This window comes from Hypanus sabinus, chromosome 7, assembly GCF_030144855.1.
Source record: "Hypanus sabinus isolate sHypSab1 chromosome 7, sHypSab1.hap1, whole genome shotgun sequence".
Taxonomy (NCBI): Eukaryota; Metazoa; Chordata; class Chondrichthyes; order Myliobatiformes; family Dasyatidae; genus Hypanus; species Hypanus sabinus.
Window position 1 is genome coordinate 138,741,200 of NC_082712.1, and position 26,571 is coordinate 138,767,770.

General features: G+C 40.0%; 1 protein-coding gene across 23 annotated transcripts in view; it reads left to right on the forward strand.

The window, feature by feature from the left end:
* Nucleotides 1-26,571, forward strand: part of sox6 (SRY-box transcription factor 6) — a 602,254-nt gene that overhangs the window by 334,412 nt on the left and 241,271 nt on the right. The window lies entirely within an intron of this gene.

The window sequence follows — 26,571 nt, forward strand, 5'->3', positions numbered from 1 at the left end:
TTGATTAATAATTTAAAAATGATCTTTCTCTCAGTTTATGAAGTTTGAAAGATATTTTATTAAGAGTTCTGATTAAGAGTGCACCTTCTCCATTAAAAAGCATTTGGCAAACTTTTTTTGTTGCCAAACACTGCGACTCAAGCTTACAAATCATGTCAGACATGTAATTGCACTACAGAAGTGTAATTTGGATGAAAAGATGAATGTCTGTTTCAGTGAACCCCCTCCCATGCCACAAAGACAGTGTGTCTTTAAACTGCAATACTTCAAGTGTATCTTAACCACTTAACTGCTGGGTTCAGTCAAACGTTATTACTTTGATGCTCCAGCTCTCATTAAGTGCACATTTTGATCAAAGCTGTTTCAAACATGTGCATTGTGAAGCATCACGCACTGTTCTAGGTCAGTGAAATGAACAATTCACATTTTCCTCTCCCCCGTTATGATAGCAAGACATGTATCACATGTTTCAGCATCTTCTATAAATATTTACTTGGTGTTTTATAATTTTTGATCTGGGACAGAATGACCTGCTTTGTGGTATCACAAACAATATATTCAAGGGAGTATAGGGATCCAGTAATGAAATAAACTTTTGATTGAACTTATAGTTTTGTAATTGTTCATGACTCCGAGTTTTTAAATCTTTTCTTGAATTTTACTGTCTTTTTTTTCTGCTTCTCCCTCTGATTGTGAATAAGGGAGTAATGTCACAACAGGGGAAAATCTGCAGATGCCTGAAATCAAAGTAATGCATGCTAAATGCTGGAGGATCTCAGCAGGCTAGGCAGCACCTATGGAAAAGAGGAAACAGTCGACGTTTCGGGCCGAGATGATGAAGGATCTCGGACCAAGGCGTCGACTGTTTACTCTTTTCCATAGATGCTGCCTGGCCTACTGAGTTCCCCCAGCATTTTGTGTGTGTTGCAAGGGAGTACTGTTCTTGGACATCGTTTTCTCCCTCATGGTAAGCATACTGACATTACATAAGGAGTAAACACAGGTGGATAATTTTAACCTAATTTGCCCTTTTCAAAACAGGTGAAAATGTCTTGCTGCCATTTTACATTCCCACTCTTCTAGCAAGAAGTATACATGGAGCAAAATAAAAAGGATGCATATAAGGCATTTTCAACATGAGTCTGAATATTTCTTCCTTGCAGATTAAGTTGAAATGAGTTATATGGACACCCAGGAACCGTGAAGTGGTTTTGAATCTGTGGGCAGTTGGTTAACCCCCTTTACCACCTTCACAGAAAATAGATGGTGTTGGAGACTTTCCAGGATAATTCTGCTCAGGGCTTTAACAGCTGAGTATTAACTTGCTGAGCCTTGAGGGAACCTTCATTTGGTGCTTGCTCATTTTTCCAAGTATCTCTGAGGTCATTTATTTTAGGCACCTGAATAATCATTGCATTCATTCCTGCTAAGCAGCAATGGCAAGTTAAACTAATGAAACAATTGAAATCCTGTAAAGCTTATCCCTTGTTGTTAGTTTCATTACTTAAAATGAAAGGATTATATTGCAAAGTGGCTATATTTCATGCGCAATATATTTTGGCTGAAAGGGGGCCCATATAAATGTATGTTTAAATCTCTGAGCTAAACTGCTGAGAAATCCATATGAATAGAGTTTCTATTTATGTGGTATGGAATGCATATATTTTCTTTTTAGGAGGCATCATCACTTATCCAAATCCAGAGAATGAGGCTGCGGATTGGTGAGAAACAACCTCCAAGGAATGTCTAATAAATGTCAAGAAAAATAAACAAAATTAGAGTTTGTGATAATATAAGGACATGGGTAATGGGCAGAAAACAGAGATCTAGAATAAAATGGTCTTTATTTAGGTTTGAGACTGTGATTAGTGGATATTTCATGGGACAATGTGATTCACAATTTATATTAATGATTTGGATGAAGGAGCCAATTGTAATGTGGCCAAGTATCCTGATGATGCAGAGCTAGGTTGTGAGGGGAATGCAGAGTGGCTTCACAGGGACCATAAGACAAAGTAGCAGAATTCGGCCACCCGGCCCATCGAATCTGCACCACCATTCCACCATGGCTGATTTACAACCTTTCTCATCCCTATTCTTCTGCCATCTCCCCCTAACCTTTAATGCCTTGACTAATCAAGAATCTATCAACCTCTTGCTAAAGTGGTTCTTTCTCACCTCAGTTCTAAATGGATATCCCTCCATTTTGAGGCTGTGCTCTCTAATCGCAGATTCATCCATTACAGGAAACATCATCTTCACACCCATTCTATCTAGGCCTTCAATATTCAACATCTTTCAGAGAGTTCTCCCCCCATTGTTCTAAACTCCAGCAAGTATAGCCCCAGAGCCATCAAATTCTCCTCATATGTTTATCTTTTCATGCCTGGAATCATCCTTGTGGGCCTCCTCTGGACCCTCTCCAATGCCGGGATATCTTTTCTTAGACTTTATCTTCTCCTTCTCAAACCTCAAGGTGATGTCTGTCATATTATGATCTCTGCCTCCTAAGGATTCCTATACCTTAATCTCCCTAATCAAATCTGGTTGATTACTCAGCACTCAATCTAGAATTTTCTTTCCCCTTATGGTCTCTCTCAACCACTAGCTGTTCTAAAAAGCTATCTCATAGGCATTCTACGAATTCACTCTCTTGGGATCCAGCACCAACCTAATTTACCTATCTACGCACATATTAAAATTCCCCAGGACTATCGTAACATTGCCCCCTTGACATGCCTTTTTTATCTCTCATTTGTATTCCACATAGTGGGTACAGTTCAGAGGCTTGAATATAACTCCCATCAGAGTCTTTTTAGCTTTGCTGTTTCTTAACTCTACCCACAAGGATTTTAAATCCTCCGATCCTATGTCATTTCTTCCTAAGGATTTTTATTTAATCTTTTCCCAACAGAACCACCCAGCCCCCTCTGCCTGTTCTTTTGATACAAGGTGTATCCTTAGATGTAAAGCTCCCAGCTATTAGGCATGACGCAGTGATGCCCACAATGTCATACCTGCCAATCTCTAACTGCACTATGAGCTCATCTCCCTTATTCCCTATATTATGTGCATTCAAATATAACACCTTCAGTCCTGTATTCGTCACACTCTTCAATTTTCCCCCCGTGTTACACCTTAACTCATCCCACTGACCACAATTTTGCCCTATCATCTGCCCGTTCTTCCTCACAGTCTCACTCCACACTGCATTGACTTATACACCAACTACTCCATCCTCAGCCCTATTACTCCAGTTGCCACTCTCCTTCCAAATTAGATTAATCCACTCCCCCCACCCCCAACAGCTCTTGCAAACCTGCCTGCAAGGATATTGGTCCCATGTGGTTCAAATGTAACCCATCCTTCTTGTAGAGGCCATTCCTTCCCCAGAGGAAAACCCAGTGATCCAGAAATCTGAAACCCTGCCCCAGGATCAATTCCTCACCCATGCATTCATTCGCCAAATCATCCAATTTTTAATGCTCCTTGGTGTGTGGTATGGGCCAGCAATCCAGAGATTACTATCCTGGAGGTCCTGCTTTTCAACTTTTTTTTAACCTAACTCACATATTCTTTCTTCAGGACCTCCTCCCTTTTCCTACCTATGTTGTTGGTACCAATACGTACCATGACTTTTGGCTGTTCCCCCTCCCCCTTTAGAATGCTGTGGACCTGATCTGAGACATCCTTGCTCCTGGCACCTGGGAGACAAAATACCATCTGGCTGTCATGTCTACAGAATCCCCTGTCTATTCCTCTAACTATGGAATCCCAATTGCTTCTTCACTCCTCTTCTGCCCACCCCTTTCCCTTTTAAGCCACAGAGATAGACTCAGTGCTAAAGACTTAGTCGCTACGGTTTCCTCTTGGAAGGTTGCTCCCCAACAGCATCCAAAGCAACATACATTTTATTGAGGGGAACGGCTATAATGGTACTCTGCACTTGCTGTCTGTTCAATTTAGAGACACAGAATGGGTGAGGACATGCAGAATGAATATGGAGGTAAAGATCATATTGATCATGGAGTAGGTCGGTACAACCTTATAGGCTGAGGGGCTCTTACTGTGTTGTACTCCTCTGTTTTTTTGCTCTATGTATACTGTACCAAGAAAACAGATGAAATTGGGACTAACTTGACAGGAGAACAGAAAGAGATTAGCTTTATACTTCACAGGTGTGGTGAAATATGATTTTTGCGTCAAATCTGTGAGGATTGTAGTGGCGGCAGCCCCCAAGTGTTGCTACACGTCTGCTGCCAACACTTCATCACTGTTTTGTGCATCACTTCCTTTGTGAAGAGGATATAAAAATCATAAAAGCAAAATGTATTTTTAAAGAAACGAATAGATGAAATCCTTAAGAGCGTTGTTGGCATAATGTTAATTTCGGGCACTTTAAACAGAACAATGTCTTCACAAAACAAATGACAGCCTAAAGCTTCTTGGCACACTTCCAGAAATTATTAATTTTCCAAAATAATAAATGTTGTAAGCACATCTTTGCCAGTAGGCGACAATAAAAAGTATTAGCTTACAGGTTTGTACTCTGTGTTAGGCCAATTTATGTTAAAGTAGTAGGTAGCTTAAAGTCTTTAAAAAGTATCAAATCAATTTCCTTCCAAAAGCTCTTCCCCCTTCCCTTGAAAAGGGTTAACTCTTAGTGAAGATTCCATTGCCTTTGTCTTATAGCAGTTATGATTTTAGTGTGAACACTAGCATTTTTTTCCAACTTTTAAGGAATTCTGTACGGGCTTAATCTTATCCTCACTTGGTAATATGTACGTACATATATTAATCCACAGAACTTTGTTCTCATCAACAGTAGCAGGAATTTACCCATTCTGTTATATTCAAGTAAACTCTGGCCCAAAATTGTTAGTGACAGAAACACCTCTACCTTATCACCTCCCCGAGAATCAAGTATGATTTATGGCATGTCTGAATATTGATTAAAAAAGAGAGGAAAAAGTTTTAACATCAGATAAATTATGGTTTATTTTCTGTTTCTATGTGGCAATGATGGATTAAAGTGCATCATTGCAAATAATTATTTGCACAGTGTGGTATCACTATCTGTTCTAAATACTGGGTAATGATGATAAAACCCTGTGTGCGTAGCAACAAAATCAGTGGTTTCTTTCAGTGATAGTCTGGTGGGATATTGTAAAGGTCTGAATGCATTCCAAAAGCTTACCAGTTTTGAGCCAGGCACTTTGAAGGATGGTGTAGTATGCCATGAAAACCTTGGGAAAATGTAAATACTGACAAGGGATCATCTATTGTTTTCATTCCACACTTTTGCAGTTTTCAAGTTATTTGAAAGACATTCTTGCCTTCATTGGATGTGGTTCAGCTCAGCAACTGAAGTTTAACACTTTCAAGACAACACAGGCCACTTCTAATAGTCCAGGCACTAGATTTAATGTTATCATGGAAATGAATTGTTAAGACAAGTAATGATTTTGAACATTGCTTGACTGAGTGGTATCAAATCATGTCAGACATGATATCATTCTGCCTCACCTGACATATACCCCTCCTGTCATCAACTGAGATGCTTCAAGACATCATAGATACAATGTGAAGCATTCAGTAAACTTCATCTGCCAATCCATCTGAAGTTCTCTGTTCTCTTCACTCTCCCTCAATATCCCCACTCATCACATGATTTTGGGGAAATCCTTTTGGTTCTCAGACCCTTGGAATATCCGTGTGAATAGCAATGATAAATAGAATAAAGCCTGGACCAAATAATCAACTGCAGAAGGAAACATACTCATGTCCCAAGGACAAATTTCCATGAGTTTAACCAGCCTTAAAGTTCATAGACGGTTATAAACAGGATCTGAGTGAACATAACCAACATGGCCATGTAATGCACAAGTGACGATTCAAACCGTCCTTAGTAATTGTGATAACCCATATCAAGCAGTCAGCTATATCCTTGCACCCTGCAATCAACACAATTCCAATGCAATAATATTGAGATAAGCACTGCCTCTGAAATGGCTGTAAATTGGCCAGTGAATCACAGTCTTAGTTTATAAATGCCTGCTCCTGCTATCTATAGATAAAAGAAAATAAAACTATAAGACCTTAAGATATAGGAGCAAAAGTAGGCCATTTGGCTCGAGTCTGCTCTGCCATTTCATTATGGCTGATCGAATTTTCCTCTCAGGCCCAATCTCCTGCCTTCCTCCCGTGTCCCTTCATGCCAAGAATCTATCAACTTCTGTCTTAAATATACAATAAAGACTTGGCCTTCACAGCTGCCTGTGGCAAAGAATTCCAGATTCACCACTCTCTGACTGAGACCAGTGAGGTACACATTTGATTCTGGACTACACTAAAGTGACTGAAATCATCTAAATTCTAAAATGCAAGTTTTAGTTTGCTTTCATTTCTATGGTGTTGCAAGGAGAAAATGCTGGAAATGAATTTATGACTATTTTTACATCTTTAAGATGTCCTAAAATGAATGAACGAGAAATGAATTACTGTTTGAAGTGGAGTTGCTATTGGTGGGTAGAGTGCAAGCATCTAGTAACTCACTGGAGATCACCAGTGGTAATTGATCTTGTATTAACACAGATGAGGACTGAACTGGCTGTATATAAATCATCTTGCTGGTTTTCACTGTCTGGACTGAAAATTAGCCGCTTAATTAAGATACTGGAGTTAGATTTAGGGATTAGATTCAAAGAATATTTCCCTTTCTTGCATATAAAAGCCACCTTTCACTGGTGACTCCACTCGTCCCATGATTAGGTTAGGGTTAATCAGGGTTATGGGGTTCCAGGAGCCGCATAACCTGGACTGGAAGGGCCTGTTCCATGCTGTGTCGCTAAATGTTGAAACTTTGAAGCGAATGTGGAAGGTCAGCGCCGCTGCCTGCTGTTTTATCACTGGTGGGATCACCCTGAGGGGAGACTATGTGGTCTGCCGCTATGCCTGGGGAATGTTATCAAGGTTTTGGATATGGATATGGATGTGGATTTGGACTATGGACTACGGACTTCTTTTTCTGTCTTATCTTCTGTGTTTTATGCCTGATCTTTCTCAGTTATTTTGTGCGGGGAGGAGGATTTGGGGTTTGACATTCCTCTTCCATTTCTGTTCTCTCTTTGTGTGGGGCAGTGGGTATTTTGGGGTTGATGATCGTGTTGCTGTTGTTTTTTGACTCTTGGTTTGATGGCTATCTGGAGAAGAAGAGTCTCAGAATTGTATACTTAGTAAACCTTAGAATCCTTTGAAATAAATAAATAAATGGTGCCCCTCTAAAAATGGATTAGAATGAGGAGAAACTTAAACTTTTTATGTCTTGTATTGAAATTCATCATCTGATTTAAAGTTATGCCATTTGGAAAACCATTGATTTCAAGGGGAAAGAATTTGTCTGGAAGGGTGTGAACCATGCGCAAACAGATGAATTAGGAGGGGAGCCGGCCCTCATCCTCTCAAGCCTCTTCGACCATTCACTAAAATTATTCTTGAGATCTAACTTCAATGTTAAGTCCAGTTAATTGTCAAGGCTAAAACATGTACACAGTTACAATGAAAAACCTACCTGCCTTCAGCATCACAGGCACCTAGTGTTAGAGACAAAATATTGAGAAGGAAAACATAAATTATATCGGAGCTGTTCAAAAAAGAGCACATTCAGAACCAAAAACATAAGCAAAATTCATTGTAGTGCAAAGAGGTTAAAGTGGTTGTAGTGCTCCTGTACCGAGGTAGTGACAGGATGTGCAGGTTGGCTTAAGAACTGAACGGTTGAAGGGAATAGCTGTTCTTGAACGAGGAGTTGTGGGACATCATGCTTCTCTACCTCCTGCTCGATGGTAGCGTGAGAGAATGGTATCACTCTGTATTCCTGCTACCACCCCCTTCCTTGCCAAGAATTTATCTACTTCTTCAGAAATTCAGACTCTGTTTCCACCACTCTTTCGCAGAAGAGAGCTACAAAGACTCATGACCCTCTGAAAAAAAAATGCTTTAGCAGTTTTGAATGAGCAACCCATTATTTTCAAACAGTGAACTCTCATTTTGGATTCTCCCGTTGGAAGAAACATCCTCTCCATATTGCCCTGTTAATGTATTTTTTCATCTGTTCACTGTAACTGCAGCTGGATTTCTTCTGCCATTCGAGTTAACATCAGTGACACCAGGAAATACTATATAGAGTATAGGCTGATGGTGTTTTCTGGGGTTTGTTAGAGAGGCCTCTGCACAGGAGGAAGCATATCAACATGAAAAACAGAAGATGGAAAACATTTTTTTTTAAAGAGAAGCATCATCCACAATGAGATTACCAGAACAGCGTATAGTTTTCAGCGAGAGCTCCCTAATTCTCCTTGAGTTACCAGGACATGGAAAGCTTAATTCTGGGCACTCATCTCTTAAGCACACACTTAAGAACCAGTGGTAATAGTGATCCTTGAAACCATGTGAATTTTCTCTCGAGCGAGGTTCACCATGACCAGACATTCCAACATAATCAGACCTATAGAGTATGGAAGTAAATCATTTGACCTTCTGGGTGCAGTGTTGGTCATTGAGAACACACTAACAATAAAACCCCCATGACTCTCAATTTACTCTCCCCAGATTCCATCATTCTTTACATAGGAATGGCAATTTACACTGGTCAGTTAACCCTTCAATCTGCACATCTTCGGGGTGTGAACATGGGGAGGCCATGTAAAGTTCAAGCAGACAGCACTGGAGGTCAGGTGTGAACCCACGGCCCTGGACCTAAGAGGTAGCAACTGCACTGCAAACACACACATAAATGCTGGAGCAACTGAGCAAGTCAGGCAGCATCTGTGGAAAAGAGAAAACAGTTGACGTTTTGGGCTGAGACCCTTCATCAGGACTCAGAGGTGAAATCTGCAGAAGGGCTCCACTAGATGTACCACAATGATGCCACTCACTGAAAGAACTCAGACTTTTATAATGGGCAGTTTATAATGTTCTTGTTTGTGTTGAGTATTACTAGTGCGAATACTTAATTGCTTTTAATGCAGTATTATTATGAAGGGAATTAATCTGGAGCAAGGCTCAAAACAGTTTTTAAAATTATACAATATAAAAGATGAATAATAAGAGACACAAGGTTTGAATTCAAAATAGAGCATTATGCATTGTGACCATGAAGGCCATTCTACTGTCTAATTCAAGAAGCCAAAGTTGTTCATTTTATAAAGGCAGGGCTGGGTAGATCTGAGCCAAGGAGACAGGAAAATATAAACACAAAGAAGTCTGTAGATGCTGGAAATCCAAAAGCAACACACACACGCGCACACAAACACACACACACACACACACAATGCTGGAGGAACTCTGCAGGTCAGGCAGCTTCAATGGAAATTAATGAACGGTCAGCATTTTGGGCTGTGACCCTTCGTCAGGACTTTCTAGCTCACTGGAGCTGGAGAGACAGAATGGGTACAGAGCACTGCATCAGTGTTAACTGGAGAGCACCAAATGTAAAATGCACAGGAATGTTTACAGGAGGCAATAGGAGTGGTACAGATGGCAGCAGGAGCATGTCCACACTCTCCAAATAATCATTAAGAACATTAAGACTGAGCATTTATAATGAAATTCCATTTCAACCGTGTCCTATTTAATTTCCTGCACAATACCCTGGAAGATTATTTGAGAATATAAGGTATGAGCAGCATTGTGTTTGGATGTGAGGTTGTCTCTCCATTTGCATCACACTCTAGCTCAATCAGCACAATCCATCATATCCCCCGAAACACCCGTTACCACTAACCATGGAGCAATGTCTCAACTTGAGTTAGCATCCTGTGAATTGTGGGAAAGAAGTAACAATTAATGGGGATCCATTTTCTCTCTATTTTCCTCACTGTGCAGTCTTGGTCATTTACAATAGGCCCAGGGGTCAGAGGGCTAATTGTGTCTGGGTTATGTTATTTCTGAGAAATAAATAAACCCAGCCATCCATCACTTGCTGTACAATGATTTTCTTTTCAGCAGTCAAATGCCTTGAGTGTGGGGAGGGAAGGATGAAAAATGAGGATCAGGCCTGGATGTGGCCACTCCCCGGGGGAGTGTGGTGCACAACCTGGGCTGGCACTGGATTATCTAAAGCAGTTAGTGCATTCCTGATGATCAGATGCTTGCAAAACCAGGACTCCTTCTGATAGAGCATTTGTGTTGATATTTATGTCAATATCGTCTTATATGGGAAGAAATACAGTCATTTGTTGGAACCAAGAGGCAGGTCACCATGGCAGCAACCAGCTGCTTTTGGAGACATTTTATCCAGTGCATAAATCCCTATTATTAGAAAAATAAGCTTTAATGTCTAACAATTCAAGAGTTTAAACCATTTAAAGTTAAATTATGTCTCCGAGGCAGTTCCTCTTATTTATAAGGTTCTGTCATTTGTATTTATAAAACTATGAATTTAAATTTAGTGCTATAGCTTTGTTTGAATTAAGTACAGATGTAGACCTGAATTATGGACTGTAATTCTTTTTTGACTAGAACCAATAAATCACTTGGGTGATGCCTTTAATGCTAAGAACTTATATTTTATGTTCAGTTTTAATAGTTGGGATTCATTCAGCCACAACACTCTTATTGTAAATGTAACAGCATTACCCTATTCATCTTCTGCACAGCCTAATATTTAAAGTTTGCTTATAAAAGCTGAAATACATGGATATTTACCAAGTAAGAGCATTACATTTAGATGTAACCACATCTATCCTTCAAATGGAAAATATGAACTAAAAAGTTTACATTTTGAATGATTCTTTTCATTGCCTTTATCCAATTCCTTTGCCTTTCTCCCATATCTCCCTGACTCCCATATCATAAAAATGTAAACTCCATTCGAATACCCCTTAGATGCCCTCTAAACTATGTTCAAAAGATGATTTTTTTATGTGGGTGGCTCAAATATTGAGTGTGTTGAAAGGTCATTTGATTACAGACAATGCAGCAGCCAATCCCAATCCTTGTGACTTTTGAACTCAGTTTCCCGACTAATGAAAACCAACGCACCATACGCCTTCTTAACCACCTTATCAACATGCACCGCACCTTTGAGGGATCTATGGACATGGGCTCCCTCGGTTTTTCCACATCCTAAGAATCCATATTCTGTCTTCAAGTTTGACCTTCTAAAGTGCATCATTTCATCCTTTTCTGGATTTAACTCCATCTGGCATTTGTCAGATCGGCCCGGCATCCTGTTGTAATCTACAGCCTTCTACACTGTCCATAACACCTCCAATTTTTCAGGCACCTGCAATCTTACTAACCCACCCTTCCACTTACTCACCCAAGTCATTTACAGAAATCACAAAGAGACATTGGTGAGACCTGACTTAAGTTGGGGGACCACCTCTTTAAGCACCTTTTGCAGGTCTGCCTGCTGCAAAAGGCAGGTTCTCTCAGTGGCCAAGCATTTCAACCCCACTTCCTATTTCCTTTCTGACATGTCTGTCCAAGAACCCTCTACTGTCACAATAAGACCACTTAGGAGCAGAATCTCACATTCCATCTGGATAGCCTCTAACTTGATAGCATGAATGTTTATTTCTCTAACTTCAGTAATTTCTCCCTCCCCACCCCCTGTCTTTTTTCCATTTCTCATTCTGGCTCCCCTCTTACCCCTTCTCTTCTCTTCACCGGTCCATCACCTCCCTCTGGAGTCCCTCTTCCTTCCCTTTCTTCTAAGGTCCATTATCCTCCATATTAGATTCTTCCTTCTCCAGTCCCTTAATTCTTCAGCCTATTCACTCATAGCTTCTTACTTCATCCCACTCCACCACCCACCCTCACCTCGTCTCAGCCTTCACCTGCCAGTTTGTACTCCTTTCCCTCTCCCCACCTTCTTATTCTGGCTTCTGCCCCCTTCCTTTCCAGTCTTATTGAAGGGTCTCGGTGCAAAAGTCTACCGTTTACCTTCCTATGGACTGCCTGAGCTGCTGAGTGCTCCAGTTTGTGCATGTTGCTTCAGATGATAATCTCACTGCACGTGAAGCAGGACATAGATTTTCACCTTCCAAAGTCAGCTGAAGTCTAGCTATTTAAAATCAACTTTCCAAGAAAGTACATTTAAAGTGAAATCATAGCTCAGAAAATGAAGTGAGCTTCAAGTAATTGAAAAATGAGGTGTTAAAGTGACCTGCATAGACACACAATTGACAGGTTACCACGCACAGGGGATAACAATAGAACTATTAATCTGACAAAGGGCATTGTATTTGGCGCAGCAGCTCATAGGTAAGGCGGAAATGACACTCATTAAAATACACTTACAACACAAATTCTCACTGAGTGGCATCAGGAATAAGAACAATAGCACCTTTAGGCAACCTACAGGATCATAGAAATAGAGACACTGACACTAGCCCCTTCCTTTCCAGTCCTCTTGAAGGGTCTCACCCTGAAAAGTTGACTACGTACTCTTTTCTGTAGATAGATAGTTCCTCCAGCATTTTCTGTCTGTTGATATTAAGTAGAGATTTCCTGTTTCACTGAAGGAGGCCATTTGGCCTATTGAAGCTCTACCAGTTCCATAGCAATCACATCAATCATTCCATTCCTCCATATATTTCCCTTAAATCCAGCAGCTACTCACCTTAATTCACCTCCTGCCCATCTATACTAGGGCCAATTTGCAGTGACCAGTCTCTCTACTAATCAGCACATCTTTGGGGTGTTGTAGAACCCAAAGCATCCGGGGGAAATCACAATCACAGAGGGAATATGCAGATACCACAGAGGTAGCAGTGGAGGCCTTGACTAAAGCTTAGTCACTTTCCTGTTATTACTAAACAATGTAGAGGTGGTAGTCTTTTTATATAAGCTCTTGGTACTACTGTATAGTGTTTTAGCATTTACAGAAATTCAGAAGATATGATTGTACCCTATATTTCTGGCTTTCTTTTAGCCTAATTGGGGAAGGTTTATACAAGGCAATGATGTGAAAACTATTGGATAAAGTGGCAGGTGACAGATGATAATGGCTGCTTGCATTGTGAGCCAGCTGAAAGAGCTTCCATTGAAGCTGCTGGTGGAAGTATCAGATGAGATGGTGGTTGTTGTTGGCAGCAAAGCCACAGTATTCAGACTGCTGCTGCCAGGGGAACGGCATCTAAATCTGAATATGCTTCTCTGTCCTTTCTGCATTCCCTGTTGTCTTTTCTGAAATATTCAGCAAGGAAGCATTAGGGCAATTAAATACATTCAAAACAGTGCTCCTTGTGCTTTGATTGCTATACAGATGGGAATTATTATTGATAGGTGACGCAATATATCTATTTCACAATACCACCAGGAATTAATCATGTTTTGTCTATTTGCAATCAAAAAACATTGCATAATATACAAACAACACACATACAACACACATAAAATGCTGGTGGACTCTGGCGAAGGCCCGAAACGTCGACAGCACTTCTCAGTATAGATGCTGCCTGACCTGCTGCGTTCCACCAGCATTTTGTGTGTGTTGCTTGAATTTCCAGTATCTGCAGATTTTCTTGTGTTTGCATGATATATAAACTCCTCAACCTAGCAGTGGGTTATATTTTTAAGTTAAAGAAACTGTAAGTTAATAGGTTAAGCAGTTTCTGTTCAAAAAGATATGTGTATTATTTTCAAAATTACATATTTACCCAGGGAAAGCCTTGAAATCAGACCAAACCAATCAAAAAAGACGGTGGATACTACTCTTCAGGCAAAGAGCTTCCCATGAATTGGCAAGGATGAAGCAACCTTTGAAAAACTCTTGTGCCATTTCCTCTGACCTCCTAGTCATCTCCCTCTCTGTGATGGAACTATAAGTGCCTGTTTACAGAGTCTGGTATCCAGGAGCTAGGGCTTTACTGTCTGGAGAGAAGGAGGGTGAGAGGAGACATGATAGAGGTATACAAGATATTAAGAGGAATAGACAGAGTGGACAGCCAGCGCCTCTCCCCCAGGGCACCACTGCTCAATACAAGAGGACATGGCTTTAAGTTAAGGGGAGGGAAGTTCAAGGGGGATATTAGAGGAAGGTTTTTTACTCAAAGAGTGGTTGGTCCGTGGAATGCACTGCCTGAGTCAGTGGTGGAGGCAGATGCACTAGTGAAATTTAAGAGACCATTAGACAGGTATATGGAGGAAGTGGAGGGTTATATTGGGGGGGGGCAGGGTTTAAGGGTCAGCACAACATTGTGGGCCAAAGGGCCTGAACTGTGTTCTTTGCTCTTCTTTGTTCTTTATGACCTATGTGGATCATTTATAAGAACAACCAGGTGCAATTCAAGCCCCAATAACGGGGATGTTGGCCTTGGAAAGAAAACTGATTTGGGTTTGGAGGATGTTGTAGAGCCCAATGTTGTGGCTTGTTCTGCAGTACTTTGAGTTGCCTGCTACGTGTGGCCCACACTACTGAAATTGACAGGAGGACATGAGCCTTGTGCCAGATTTCAGACAGCAGAGCTGACTGGCTTGTTCGTGTGCCTACGAGGAGTGTGCCCAGTGGTCAGCGATGAGCACTTTTTACCCTGTTTGACATAGGACAACAGTGGTTATTTCAAGTGCTGTTTGCACCTGCTTCCTTTGAAACTGAATAAATATGAAGGTGAACCACCAAATGGGCCCCATGGAAATGTGAGAAATAATTCAGCTTTTCCCCTTGAACCACTAGTTAAGGTGAAGTAGATAAAAGAAACCCTATTTCTGTCTAAATTTAAATTATTAAAATGAGTAGATGGTTACTTCCCAAAATGATACACTAGGTTCAGTACTACACTTGCAGAAGTAATTCTCAGCTTTGTCAAAGGTGTTACAGCAATTTCTTCATTTTTTAAATATCAGTGTTCTAAACTAAATGAGAGCTTGTCAAAAACGTCCACTGTTCATGTTTGTATTACTGTGACCAATAACATTGTTCACTGTTTACATTTTCAAACAATGTATGAACAAGTGTAAGCAGAGAATTTTTTTTGGGAGGGGCTTTAGCTTTGATACTCTTTGAAACTGTGCTGCGTTATGAAGGTGCCGCGAGTAGAAGAAATCCATGTCATGGGCTGCTGTTGAAGTTGAAATCTTACATCGCGTTATACCGCAATCATGATGGTATTACATAAAACTGTTGGTGATTTTGCCATTTATTTCTTCCACTACTAGCTGCTTTGAGAGACTTAACTTCCAGATTTACTTTGATCCTGTGCCAGCAGGTATTTACCTTCCCGTAGATGATAGAAACCATAGCACAACTTTTGTATAGATCAACCCATGGACAATGCATAATGGAAAATAACATCGTGATGGTAATTGAAAGAGATTTGAAGGAAGATTGACTGGCTAGGACAATTGTCTTCAAACCTAAATAACAAAGCTGAAAAATCACTTATACCTTGCCTACCTATGGGATAGGTTGTAAATTTAGTCACATCTTCTGCAGTTTAGACTGTTGTAATTCTGAGCAGCTAACTTCAAACACTTGAACTGGAATCCAGTGCAGAATTTTGACCGTTATGTTACTGTCTAGGTTCTGTAGCTTTTACTCTTCGACCAGCTAATGAGAGATCAGGTAGTAAAGCCAGGAATAAATTGATGGCTTCAGTTCGTACAAGGACTGCAGAGTCCCATCTGTGATTCCTGTACCTGAGCCAGAGTACGTTTACAGATCAAATTGCAAATTGCTGTTCATGCATAATGCTCTGTGTCATTCCTGAAGCTGTTGCAGTAAGGTGAAGTCCGGTATGTAATAGCTAGTGACCAGTCCCTTTCCTGAAAAGCCAGTTGTGGCTAACTCTCAGCATTCACTTTTCACTCCACTGGTTACAATTCTTCTGCACTGTAACGTATACTGTATAACAGTAACATCTTGTGGTTGAAATTAATCTTCCACATTCCCAAGCAGACATTGACCTGAAAATGGCATGTTTGATGTTGGTGACTAATCTTGTTATCCTGTCTGTTTTTGCTTGTACAAAGATTAAAAACGCTGCCATGGATTCAGCTTCATTTTCTATAGGGTAGTTCCCTTTCCTTTTGGCAGGTCATTGAGATCAATTTTTAAACTGCAGACGATAGCCCAGTGTTGCCAAAGCCGCCTATAATATTACTTTTCTATAGCTTATTGATTTGTGAGGAGCTTTAACTGTTGCACATAAGATCACAGAGTATGTGTGATGCTGCAGAGAATGCACATAATGTTTGTACATGTTTTGAAGGGGTTTTAGCCATTATCTGAAGATCCCTATTTTACATGTATTTCCTTTTTGTTTTAATTTCAATATTTATTTAAAGCATCAGCAAAATACCTAAATTAAAATATTGTACTTGTGGTCCAGGTTTCACTCAAACCCCTGCGGTAACACACACAAAATGATGGAGGAACTGTGGTGCCCAACGTTTTTGGAAGGCCTCCATGAATCAACAGATGTCACACACTCCCTCTCTAAGGACACAGAGGTGGAATGTAAGCTTGGAAGAGGAGCAGAAAATCAGCTTGGAAGGACATGCCCATGGCCATCTCAGCCAAGCCTAGTCTAGACTGATGGGGAGATCTCTTGATGGACTCCTCCCCTCTTGCATGCTGGATGCCAAAAGATTAGGGATTTGGAGCTGAAGCACAGTCAGAACCTGAGGAACATAACTTCAAATGGAAATGACAGGTGGCCTGTAAGTCACCGACACAATGGGACAGAGCTGTGCTGTACTCTTCACCCAAGGTCCCCATTGTAGACGGAAATATTCCCACATAGAGAGATTTCCTCTGGAACTTCTGGCTGCCAGGTGTGTAGGAACAGCAGAGGTTGTGGGAAGTGCAAAAGAGCAGCCTGATTTGAAGGTTTGCCATGAATTTGATCACTTCTTTAAATCAGAATCAGATTTAATATCGTTGGCATATATTGTGAAATTTGTTGTTTTGCAACAGCAGTACAATTGAATATTTAATAATACTAAACTGTAAATTACAATAAGAAATAGATTTATAATTTGAATTATATTAGTGCAAAAAGAGAGCAAAAATTAGTGAGGTGGTACACATGAGTTCATTGTTCATTTAGAAATCTGATGGCAGAGGGGAAGAAGCTGTTTGTAAAACACTGAGTCAGGCTCCTGTACCCCCTCCTTGATGGTACCAGTGAGAAGAGAGCATGTACTAGGTTATGGGGTTCATTAACGATGGATGCCACATTCTGAAGTATCACCTTTTGGGGATGTTCTTGATGCTGGGAAGGTTAGTGCCCATGATGGAGCTGACTGAGTTTGCAACATTCTGCAGCTTTTCACAGTCCTGTACAGTGGCCCCTCCATACATGATGGTGATGATGCAACCAGTGCTCCCCATGGACCATTGGTAGAAATATGTGAGAGTCTTCGATGACATACCAAGTCTCCTCAACTCTTCAAACTCTAAATGTAATATAGCCACTGTCATGCCTTCTTTGTGATTGCATCAATTTGTTGGACCAGGATAGATCTTCAGAGATGTTGACACCCAGGAACTTGGAACTGTTCACGCTTTCCACTGCTGAGTCCTCGATGGGGACTGGTGTGTGTTCTGCTGCTCTTGGAAGAACGGACAAGATCTCTGACAAGAAACAAATGCAGTTTATCAAGTTGTGAAAGTCATTGAAAGTTGTAGCTATCTAGTTTTGGAGGACAGTGTTTTACAAGCCATGCTTGTACCTGTTGGTATTGAGTCTCAAAATGATGTCAGAGTGACCCATTTTAATCAGGGCTGTTAAGTTCTACATTAATAAGGGAGGCACACATAGATGTATTGGATATCCTCTGAGTTTTTTTTTCAGCACACCATTTTGTTCATGAAGTACTTTAAGTATTTTTCATTAAGAATTCAAGTAACAGGAAATAAAATATCACATGGATATGTTGACTGATCCACAAGCAAAGTGATGCAAAACGCAAATCTATCTCATGGTTATGAGGTTCTTTAATTTCTGAACAAGTCATTTCTTGCCATGCAACATGGTTGGAAACTATAACCTTTCATGTTCAAGTGGAGTGAAGACAAATATAGAATGAAATTGTCCCTTGATTCCAGATTTATAGGCCAAGGCAATCCACCAGTAGCACCCCCCCCCCACCAGGATAAAGGTCGGTGAGTCAATTTATTTATGCAATATTGCATGTATTTTTTAATGGGGATGCACACAGGCTTTGGTAAGCATTCTTTGATCTTCTGTTTTAGTTTTTGATATCTGGGTCCCGGCACTGATCTGTGCTGTCAAAAAGAACATGCCAGACTGAGCTTGCAAAAGTTCATCTTGATGAGAACAAGCTGACCCCTAGATTCGAAGACGACTTCAGAGCCCAGGGTCTGGCAGTTAGCAACATGCTCTTTATCACAGTCCTTGCAAGGGAAAACAGAATTCCAGCAATGATTCATTGCAATGAGAAGACATGTTAATTGTTTTCATTGCTGGGTTCTGATAGCGTATACTTCATGTCATCTTTTACCTAGTGCTCGCTTTAACATTTCCTTTGTAGTGCTGCTTATCAGCGCAGACAGTCTTCTGATCTACCTTTCTAAAGCTGTCAGCCTGAGATAACTCTTCATCTTTGAATAAACTGCAAACTGTATCAATAAGACAGCAGAGACTGAATATTCTAAACAATGAGTGCATATTTTCCCCAAACTGTAGAACCAATTATTTAATATGAGAATATGATCATTGATTTTTTTTTGTAAGACATTTTTTTTCGTCTTCTGACTTAAAACTGCATGACAAATCCCTTTCTTCGGTGATGGGGAAATGAGACTAGTGACGCGCAGACAAAAGATAAGCAGGGATATTTAACACCGTTTTTGGAAGCAAAAGGAACACTTCGAGTAGGAGAATGTAGTGCTATATGTGGTACTAAGCCATAGGGACAAGGACTGATCCTTAGTTTGTGGTATAATTGTTAAAGGTATGGTGTATGACACCCCGCTATACTTCTCTGTCAGAATCATGTTTAATATCACCAGCATATGTCGTGAAATTGATTGCCTTTGCGGAAGCAGTACTATACAATACATAAAACTAGAAAAAAACGTGAATTACTATTATTAAAAATAGTTATAAGAAGTGGAAATATAGAAATAAAAATGTAGTGAGTTAGCATTCATGGGTTCAATGTCCATTCAGAAGTCGATGGCAGAGGAGAATAAATTGTTCCTGAATCATTGAGTGTGTGTTTTCAGGGTTCTGTACCTCCTCCCTGATGGTAGCAATGAGAACAAGGCATGACCTGGGTAATGGCAGTGGCTAAAGGTGGATGCCTCCTTTTTGAGGTATTGCTCTTTGAAGATGTCTTGGATACTATGGAGGCTGGTGTTCAATATGGAGCTGACTAAGTTTACAACTCTCTGCAACTTACTTTGAACCTGTGCCGCAACTGCACTTCCCCACCCCCATACCAGACGGTGATGCAGCCAGTTAGAATGCTCTCCACAGTACAAATTTGCAAGTATCGTTGGTGACATACCAAATCTCCTCAAACTCCTAATGAAATATAACCACTGCCGTGCCTTCTTTGTATATGCATCAATATGTTGGGTGCATTACCTCTTATCAAGCCCCCAATCTCCTTGTCAGATATTCAGGACTGGGTAAGTCATAACTTCCTCCAGTTCAGCATCAGGATAACTGGAACCATTGCATTATCTCCACCTCCTCAGACAGTAACTCCAGTCTCTTGGCAGCAATACTGTTCTGCCTATTATATAATAGTTAATATTACATACTAGTATTAATAGTTTTACCGTGGAGAGCATACTAACTGGCTGCACCACTGTCTGGTTTGGGGCAAGGGAGTGCTGGTTATGGCACTGATGCACCATCAATAACTCACTCTGAGACGTAAGACGAGATATCGGCTTTTATTGACTGGAAGAAGGAACCAGAAGTAAGTGACCATCATACTACGTCCTGGAGACTGAGGCCAAGCATCAGGCCTCAGATCGCCTTTATACAGGGGCCTGTGGGAGGAGCCACAGGAGCAGTCAGCAGGGGGCGTGTCCAGACAGGCACACGTATTTCACCACAGGCACAGGATTGAAATAAGCTGCAGAGAGTTGTAAACCTAGTCATCTCCATTGTGGTCACTCACCTCCATAGCATCCAGGACATCTTCAAGGAGTGATGCCTCAAAAAGCCAGCATCCATCATTAAGGACTCCCATCGCCCAGATAATGCCTTATTCTCATTAATACCATCAGGAAGGAGCTACAGAATCTTGAAGGCACACACTCAAAGATTCAGAAAGGGCTTCTTTCTCTCCGCTATCTAAAGGACATTGAGCCCATGAACGCTATTTCACTACATTCTTATTTCTATTTTTCCACTTATTTGACTAGCACATATCTATCTATCTATATCTATCTCTCTCTCTCTCTGTCTATATATATATATATATATATATACATACATACATACACACACATATATATGCATACACTGCAATTGAACTTTTTCTTTTATTAAGTACTGCAAAGACAACAAATGTCATGACATATGCCAATAATGTTAAACCTGATTCTGATTCTTATATTATAGTAGTAATAGTTAATATTATAGAATATTATTATAATAGTTGTAGCCTATTATGTAAAATTCAGTTTCTTGGTCTGTTACCCTGGTCTCCTCTCTGGCCCTTTGGCTCTCTGCTCTGACCCCACATTCTTTCCTTGACAAGTAGTGTTTCCACAACCTCTGCCAATATTTTTTTGGAAGCTTTTGTTACTCCTAGATTCAGTAATGTTCATGTCTCCTCAGAGATCCACATTCCTTAGCTTGCCTGTTCCCTTGTCCTTGGTGACCTTTTCCCAAAACATGAATTTTCAAATCCCCTTCCTTATCTTCAAAGCCTTGCATGTGCAAGCAGAATCCAGGGTGAGGGGGGCGTAAGTGGTAGATGTAGGGATGCGAGATTCAGCCACTTGCTCTGGGTCTTAACATTAATAAGACCAGGTGAGACCTGGAGTTATAGAGATAGTGTTGGCTGATGGAGTCATTGCAGAACACATTACTGCAAGAATAGTCCACTTTCTCCAAACACCTTTTTATCAACTTACAGAAACAGCTTCTTGCCCTCTTCCCCCTCCCCTGCCATCAGATGTCTGAATAGTCTATGAACACCCCCTTGTAATTTTTTTCCACTATTTATTTGTTTTGTTATCCATAGTAATTTATGTCTTTCCTCTGTACCACTGCCACAAAATAACCAACTTCACATCATATGCATAGTGTAGGCTTCTGTTGGTCATTGTCATCCATGGATATTATGTCCTAGCTGTCTACATACTCAAGCCTGGGCAGTATGATTTGCGGAACAGGCTTTTGTCCATGTACCAGACTCCCCCTCTCTACGCATTTGATGAATCCAAAGGAACGGCAGAGTCCGATACAGTTTGGCATCAGCAGTATTGCGGGAATTACCAGTCAGTGTTGAACTCAAAGCAGGACTGCTTTAGGGAATCCAGCTCTGGAATTTTCCCTTGGGGTTTACTCCCGAAGCCTTCCCCATGAGTGCATGCAGCTGCCAGGCATTGGAGGTTTGAGATAAGAGTTTTCCTTCTTTTAGATGAGCTGACAGCCATGGCTGATGATCCCCATCTGCCTGATGCAACTGATTTTAAGGTGCCAGTAAGCCGCCGTTGCCCCTTCTGTCAGTAGAAACTGTTCTGCCAGGCCTGGGAGCTAAGGCACACGTGAAGGCCAGGATCTGGACTTGGTTGTTAGAGGTTATTTGAGGCACACGTCTTTGGAAACATTTAATAGGCAGTGGGAGCTTGTTCCCATTATCATCCCCAGCTACTACAACCTTAAGGAGCCATAATCATACAAGACAGTGATAATAAACCTGATTCTGAGAAATCTGATTTGTTTACATTAGGTCTGTGTCCTTTTCCTTGCAGTTGTAAGAACCCTGAACCTTTAAGTAAGATTCAGCTACTTTCATACAAGAACCATTGCCTGCATGTTGTGGCTCTACATCCACCCAAGATTTTATGTCAAGATGTAGACCTTCTGTGCAACATCTTAACCTTCCACTAGTAGCAGAGGCTCCAATAACCTGTCTTCTAGGTACTGCAATTACTTAAACTTGTCACTCAGAGCTTTCTTTTTAAAAATCTTCTAAAAACCTACTTCTTCAACCAATTTTATGGTGACTACTACCATCTGACATCTTGCTGAATGCTCAAGTGGGAAGTGAAGGGTTTTGCGGTTACCATATTTCAGTAAGACTATAAGCAGGAAGAGTGTTTTTGCTTTAGTCTACAGCAGTGGTTCCCAACCTTTTTAATGCCATGGACCAATACCATTAAATAAGGGGTCTATGGACACCAAGTTGTGAACCCCAGTCTAACAGGATAGTCATAGGTCTGTTAGACTGTTAAGATTTTAAGCCCTCCTTCACTTTCCAGCAATTCTCACAGGAATATGCATGCTAGTTATTTAGAGGTTTGGGTGCTTAATCATCACAAATTGATTAGCCAGGTGTTAATCAGTTTATAGGTTTACATTAAGGAAAGAGTCAATGAGATAAAGCATTGGAAGGGTGACAACACTGCACAAACACATACCTGGAATGGATCAGCATTCCTTGGAAAAAAAATGGCCTTGTGGGGTTAAGATCAGAGATGATGATTTAGGTCAGATCCATTAAAGAATATATACATCATGGAATTCCATGATCTTAATTCCATTTATGATGATATTTACCGGTATATTTGGGAAATGGTCAATAGACATCACTGCTTTACAAACAAAAATAACTTCTACAAATTCTACAAAAGAAAGCAAAAATGAATGCAAACTTTCTCACAAAATATGAAGACTAATTTTAATAGCTAATTCCTGCACTTAAGAATGGTTTTATTTTTGGAAATTATTTTAAATTTTCCAAATTTCTGGAGCAATTTTGATAAGTTGTGTATGTTACTATTGATTAATCAAATGTTTTACCCTGATTGGAACTGCTATTTAAAACAATCAATGGTTTTAGCTTTCAATACAAACTAATACTGATTGATAACAAGAAATCTAATGTCCATATGATTAATAATCATCCCACAAATAAATATTCATCTGGAATTGCAAGTAAACCATGGGTCTTAAATGATTGAAGCCACACAAATTCTGTCTCTCCAATCTTTATGAAAATAAAAATAAATTCCTTGTCTGTGACAAAGGAACATTCAGTCAACAAAGTCCTGTTTGAATTTCAGAAACTGGCAAAGAGAAAGAGGAAATGATCTAGGTGGTGGAAGAAACCAGAGGTCTTTGAGCCAGTGCTCATTAGGGGTTCAGACGTGGAGAGGGTCAGTAACTTTAAACTCCTTGGCTTTATCTTTTTGGCAGATCTGTCCAGGAACTCCCACATAAATTACATTACAAAGAAGGCTCTGAAGCAGCTTTACTTTCTTAGTGCAGATTTGACATGTCATCCAAAACTTCAACAAGCTTTTATAGATGCACAATGAAGAATCTCCTGACTGGTTGTGTCCCAAGCTGGCATGGAAACACCAAAGCCCAAAATTGGCAAAGCTTACAAAAATTAGTGGATACAGCCCAAGTTGATCACAGAATAAAGCTCTTGCTGCCATTGAGCACATCTAAAGGGAGCACTGCCACAAGAAAGGATCAATGTTCCCTACCATCCGGACCATGCTCTCTTTTCACTGCTGCCATCAGTTAGGAAGTACAGGAGCATAAGGTCCCATGTCACCAGGTTCAGGTATACTTATTACCCTTCAACCATCGGACTCCTGAAACAGCATGGACAACTTCAATCACCTCAAACTGAACACAACCTCTTGACTCACTTTCAAAGCCTCTGCAACTTTTGTTCTCAGTATTTTTTTTAATTTATTGTCATTTTTTTTGTATTTGCATATTTTTGTCGTCTTGCACGCATGGTTCACTTGTCAGTCTTTGTGTGCAGTTTGCATTGATTTTATTGTATTTCTTTGTTCTGCTGTGCTGCCTGCAAGGGAATTAATCTAAGAGTAGTATATGGTGACGCATATGTATTTTCATAATAAATTGACTTTGAAATTTAATCTTGCAATTTAAACTAGGAGGCAAAATACTTGAAGAAAATTGAGTTTTATCTTTGGAAGGCTTCCTTTTTTTTTAAAAAAAGGAACTCTGTTAGAAAAATAAGAGTCAGGGTTATGAAAGCTCAATGAAGAGTCAGAAATAATCTAGAAGCCAACAACAGGAGTGATTCTGCAGATGCTGGAAATCCACAGGAACACACACAAAATGCTGGAGGAACTCAGTAGGTCAGGCAGCATGTATGGGACTGAACAGGTCAGGTACCGTTTTTAGAAATGAAGTTGATGTTTCGGGCTGTGTAACCCAGAACTAGACATCATGGTAAAATGGAGAAGGCTGGTAAAACAACCATGCCATTTAGGGTGATTAAACTGCATATAAGAAAAAAGTTGGTGCACAGTTAGAGTAAAAGGTGTGGGTTATAATGAGAGAAACTTAGACATTTTGGTATTGTAGGATGTGAATGCAGAGAAAATTCTCTGATAGCTCCTTCAAATGTTGAATGGAGTTGAAATGTTACAAAGGATCAATAAATTTCATTAACTCCTCATTCCTTTTATACAAATGAAGTCTTTTGTCAAATGTCAATTATTTTGATTCATCAATCTATGTGTAGGTATTAGCGAAGCATCTCTGATATAGGAACTTGAAGATTTTACTTTTGTTTCAGATACCTGGAATAGATAAATATGCCTCAGCAACTCAAAGATATGTAAAGGTCTCTGATTAATGTTTTGTAGGCACTGTATGATGGAATTATAGTTTAAGATGAGGGAACGGTGTATGTTATTCATCAATATAAAGAAAAAGAACAAGAGATGAATTAAGAAATAACAGCAGGTTCACTTAACATTCATAATGGGAAAAATGGTTGAGAGGATTTTATGAGATGCTATCAGTGTTCACGTAAAGAATAAAGGAGCCATAAGGAATAGTCATCATAGATTTAGGAGGCAATAGTTCATGCCTCACAAATTCACTAGAATTCTTCGAGCAGGTAACTAAATGTGCAGGTGCTTTTTTAGTTAAAGATTTTCAGAAGGAGATTTGATGAAATTCAAATTGCAAGCTTTCAAAAATGATCAAGGCTCATAGAATTAAAGGCAAGTCAATGAAAAAACTGACTTGGCATAAAAAAAGTTGAAAGTAATGTTGAGGAGAAAGTGAAGTCCTTGTAGCATTTAATTTGCTGAATAATACTGCTCCATTTAACAGCTCATGGGATAACGTTTTGTAACCATAGTGATGTGAAATATACATTGTGGCCACTTTATTAGGTACACTGGTACTCCTTGTTAATGCAAATATCTAATCAGCCAATCATGTGACGACAACTCAATGATGAAAAGCATGCAAACATGGTCAAGGGGTTCAGTTGTGTCCAGAGCAAACATCAGAATGGAGGAGAAATGAGATCTAAGTGAGTTTGATTGTGAAATGTTTGTTAGTGATGGATGAGGTGGTTGTAGTCTCTCAGAAACCGTGAGGCTCCTGGGATTTTCAAGCACAATGGTCTCTAGAGTTTTGTAATGAGCTGAAGAGCGTTGGGCTCCAAGGTTTATAGAGCACTTGAATTGGTTAATTGTTATTTAATAACAATTGCTAATCATTTGGAGTTCCTTGTGTTTTCCTCCAGTAACTCACTCTTTGTAACACAGTCTTTTGGTGTTTTCTGTTTAAGCTTAAGTTTATTTTGATAGACTCAATAATTCTATGTTACTTAAGAGGATTCCCGATTAACAGTAATCGCAGGGTTCTAGTTTAGAGACTGTTACTTCTCACAGTGTCACTTGGCTGAGCCACCGATGTTCTTTTGGATTATTATGAATAAACTCTCATCATTGCCACTACATTAGAGCCTGTCTTTCCTCTGCACTTGGGTTCCAATATCGTTAGGGCACATTGTGACATGTTTACAGAGAATGGTACGAGAAACAAAAGAAAAAATCCATTGAGCAACAGTTCCGTAGGCAAAAGTACCCTGTTAATGAGAGACATCAGAGGAAAATGGCCAGCTTGATTAAATCTGACAGGAAGGTGACAGTAACTCAAGTAACCATGTATTACAACAGTGGTGTACAAGTAGAACATTTCTGAATGTAAAACACATCAAACATTGAAGTGGATGGACTAGAGCAACAGAAGACCATAAATACATGATCAGTGGCCACTTTATAAGAGCTACTAATAAAGTAGCTAGATTTGAATCAATCCATGTTTAAACCTTCAAATATGATAGTAAGAGGTAGCATTTTTCTGTCTGTTGAAGAGAGTATTGTCAGTACTGGACAGTGGATTATTTTCTTTTTGAGTCCTAATATCAGAATCAAATACTTCTGGATCTGATGAAGCTCTGGCTCAAACACTGATCAACCTCAGACACTGTTCTGTTTCCCATAACTATCATGTAACTGTCACTTTGGTCTGGACAAAAAGCTGCTTTCTTTTGTGGGTCCATGAAACCCATGGTTCACACATAGACAAATGGAATGAAAGTCTTGGCAATTAT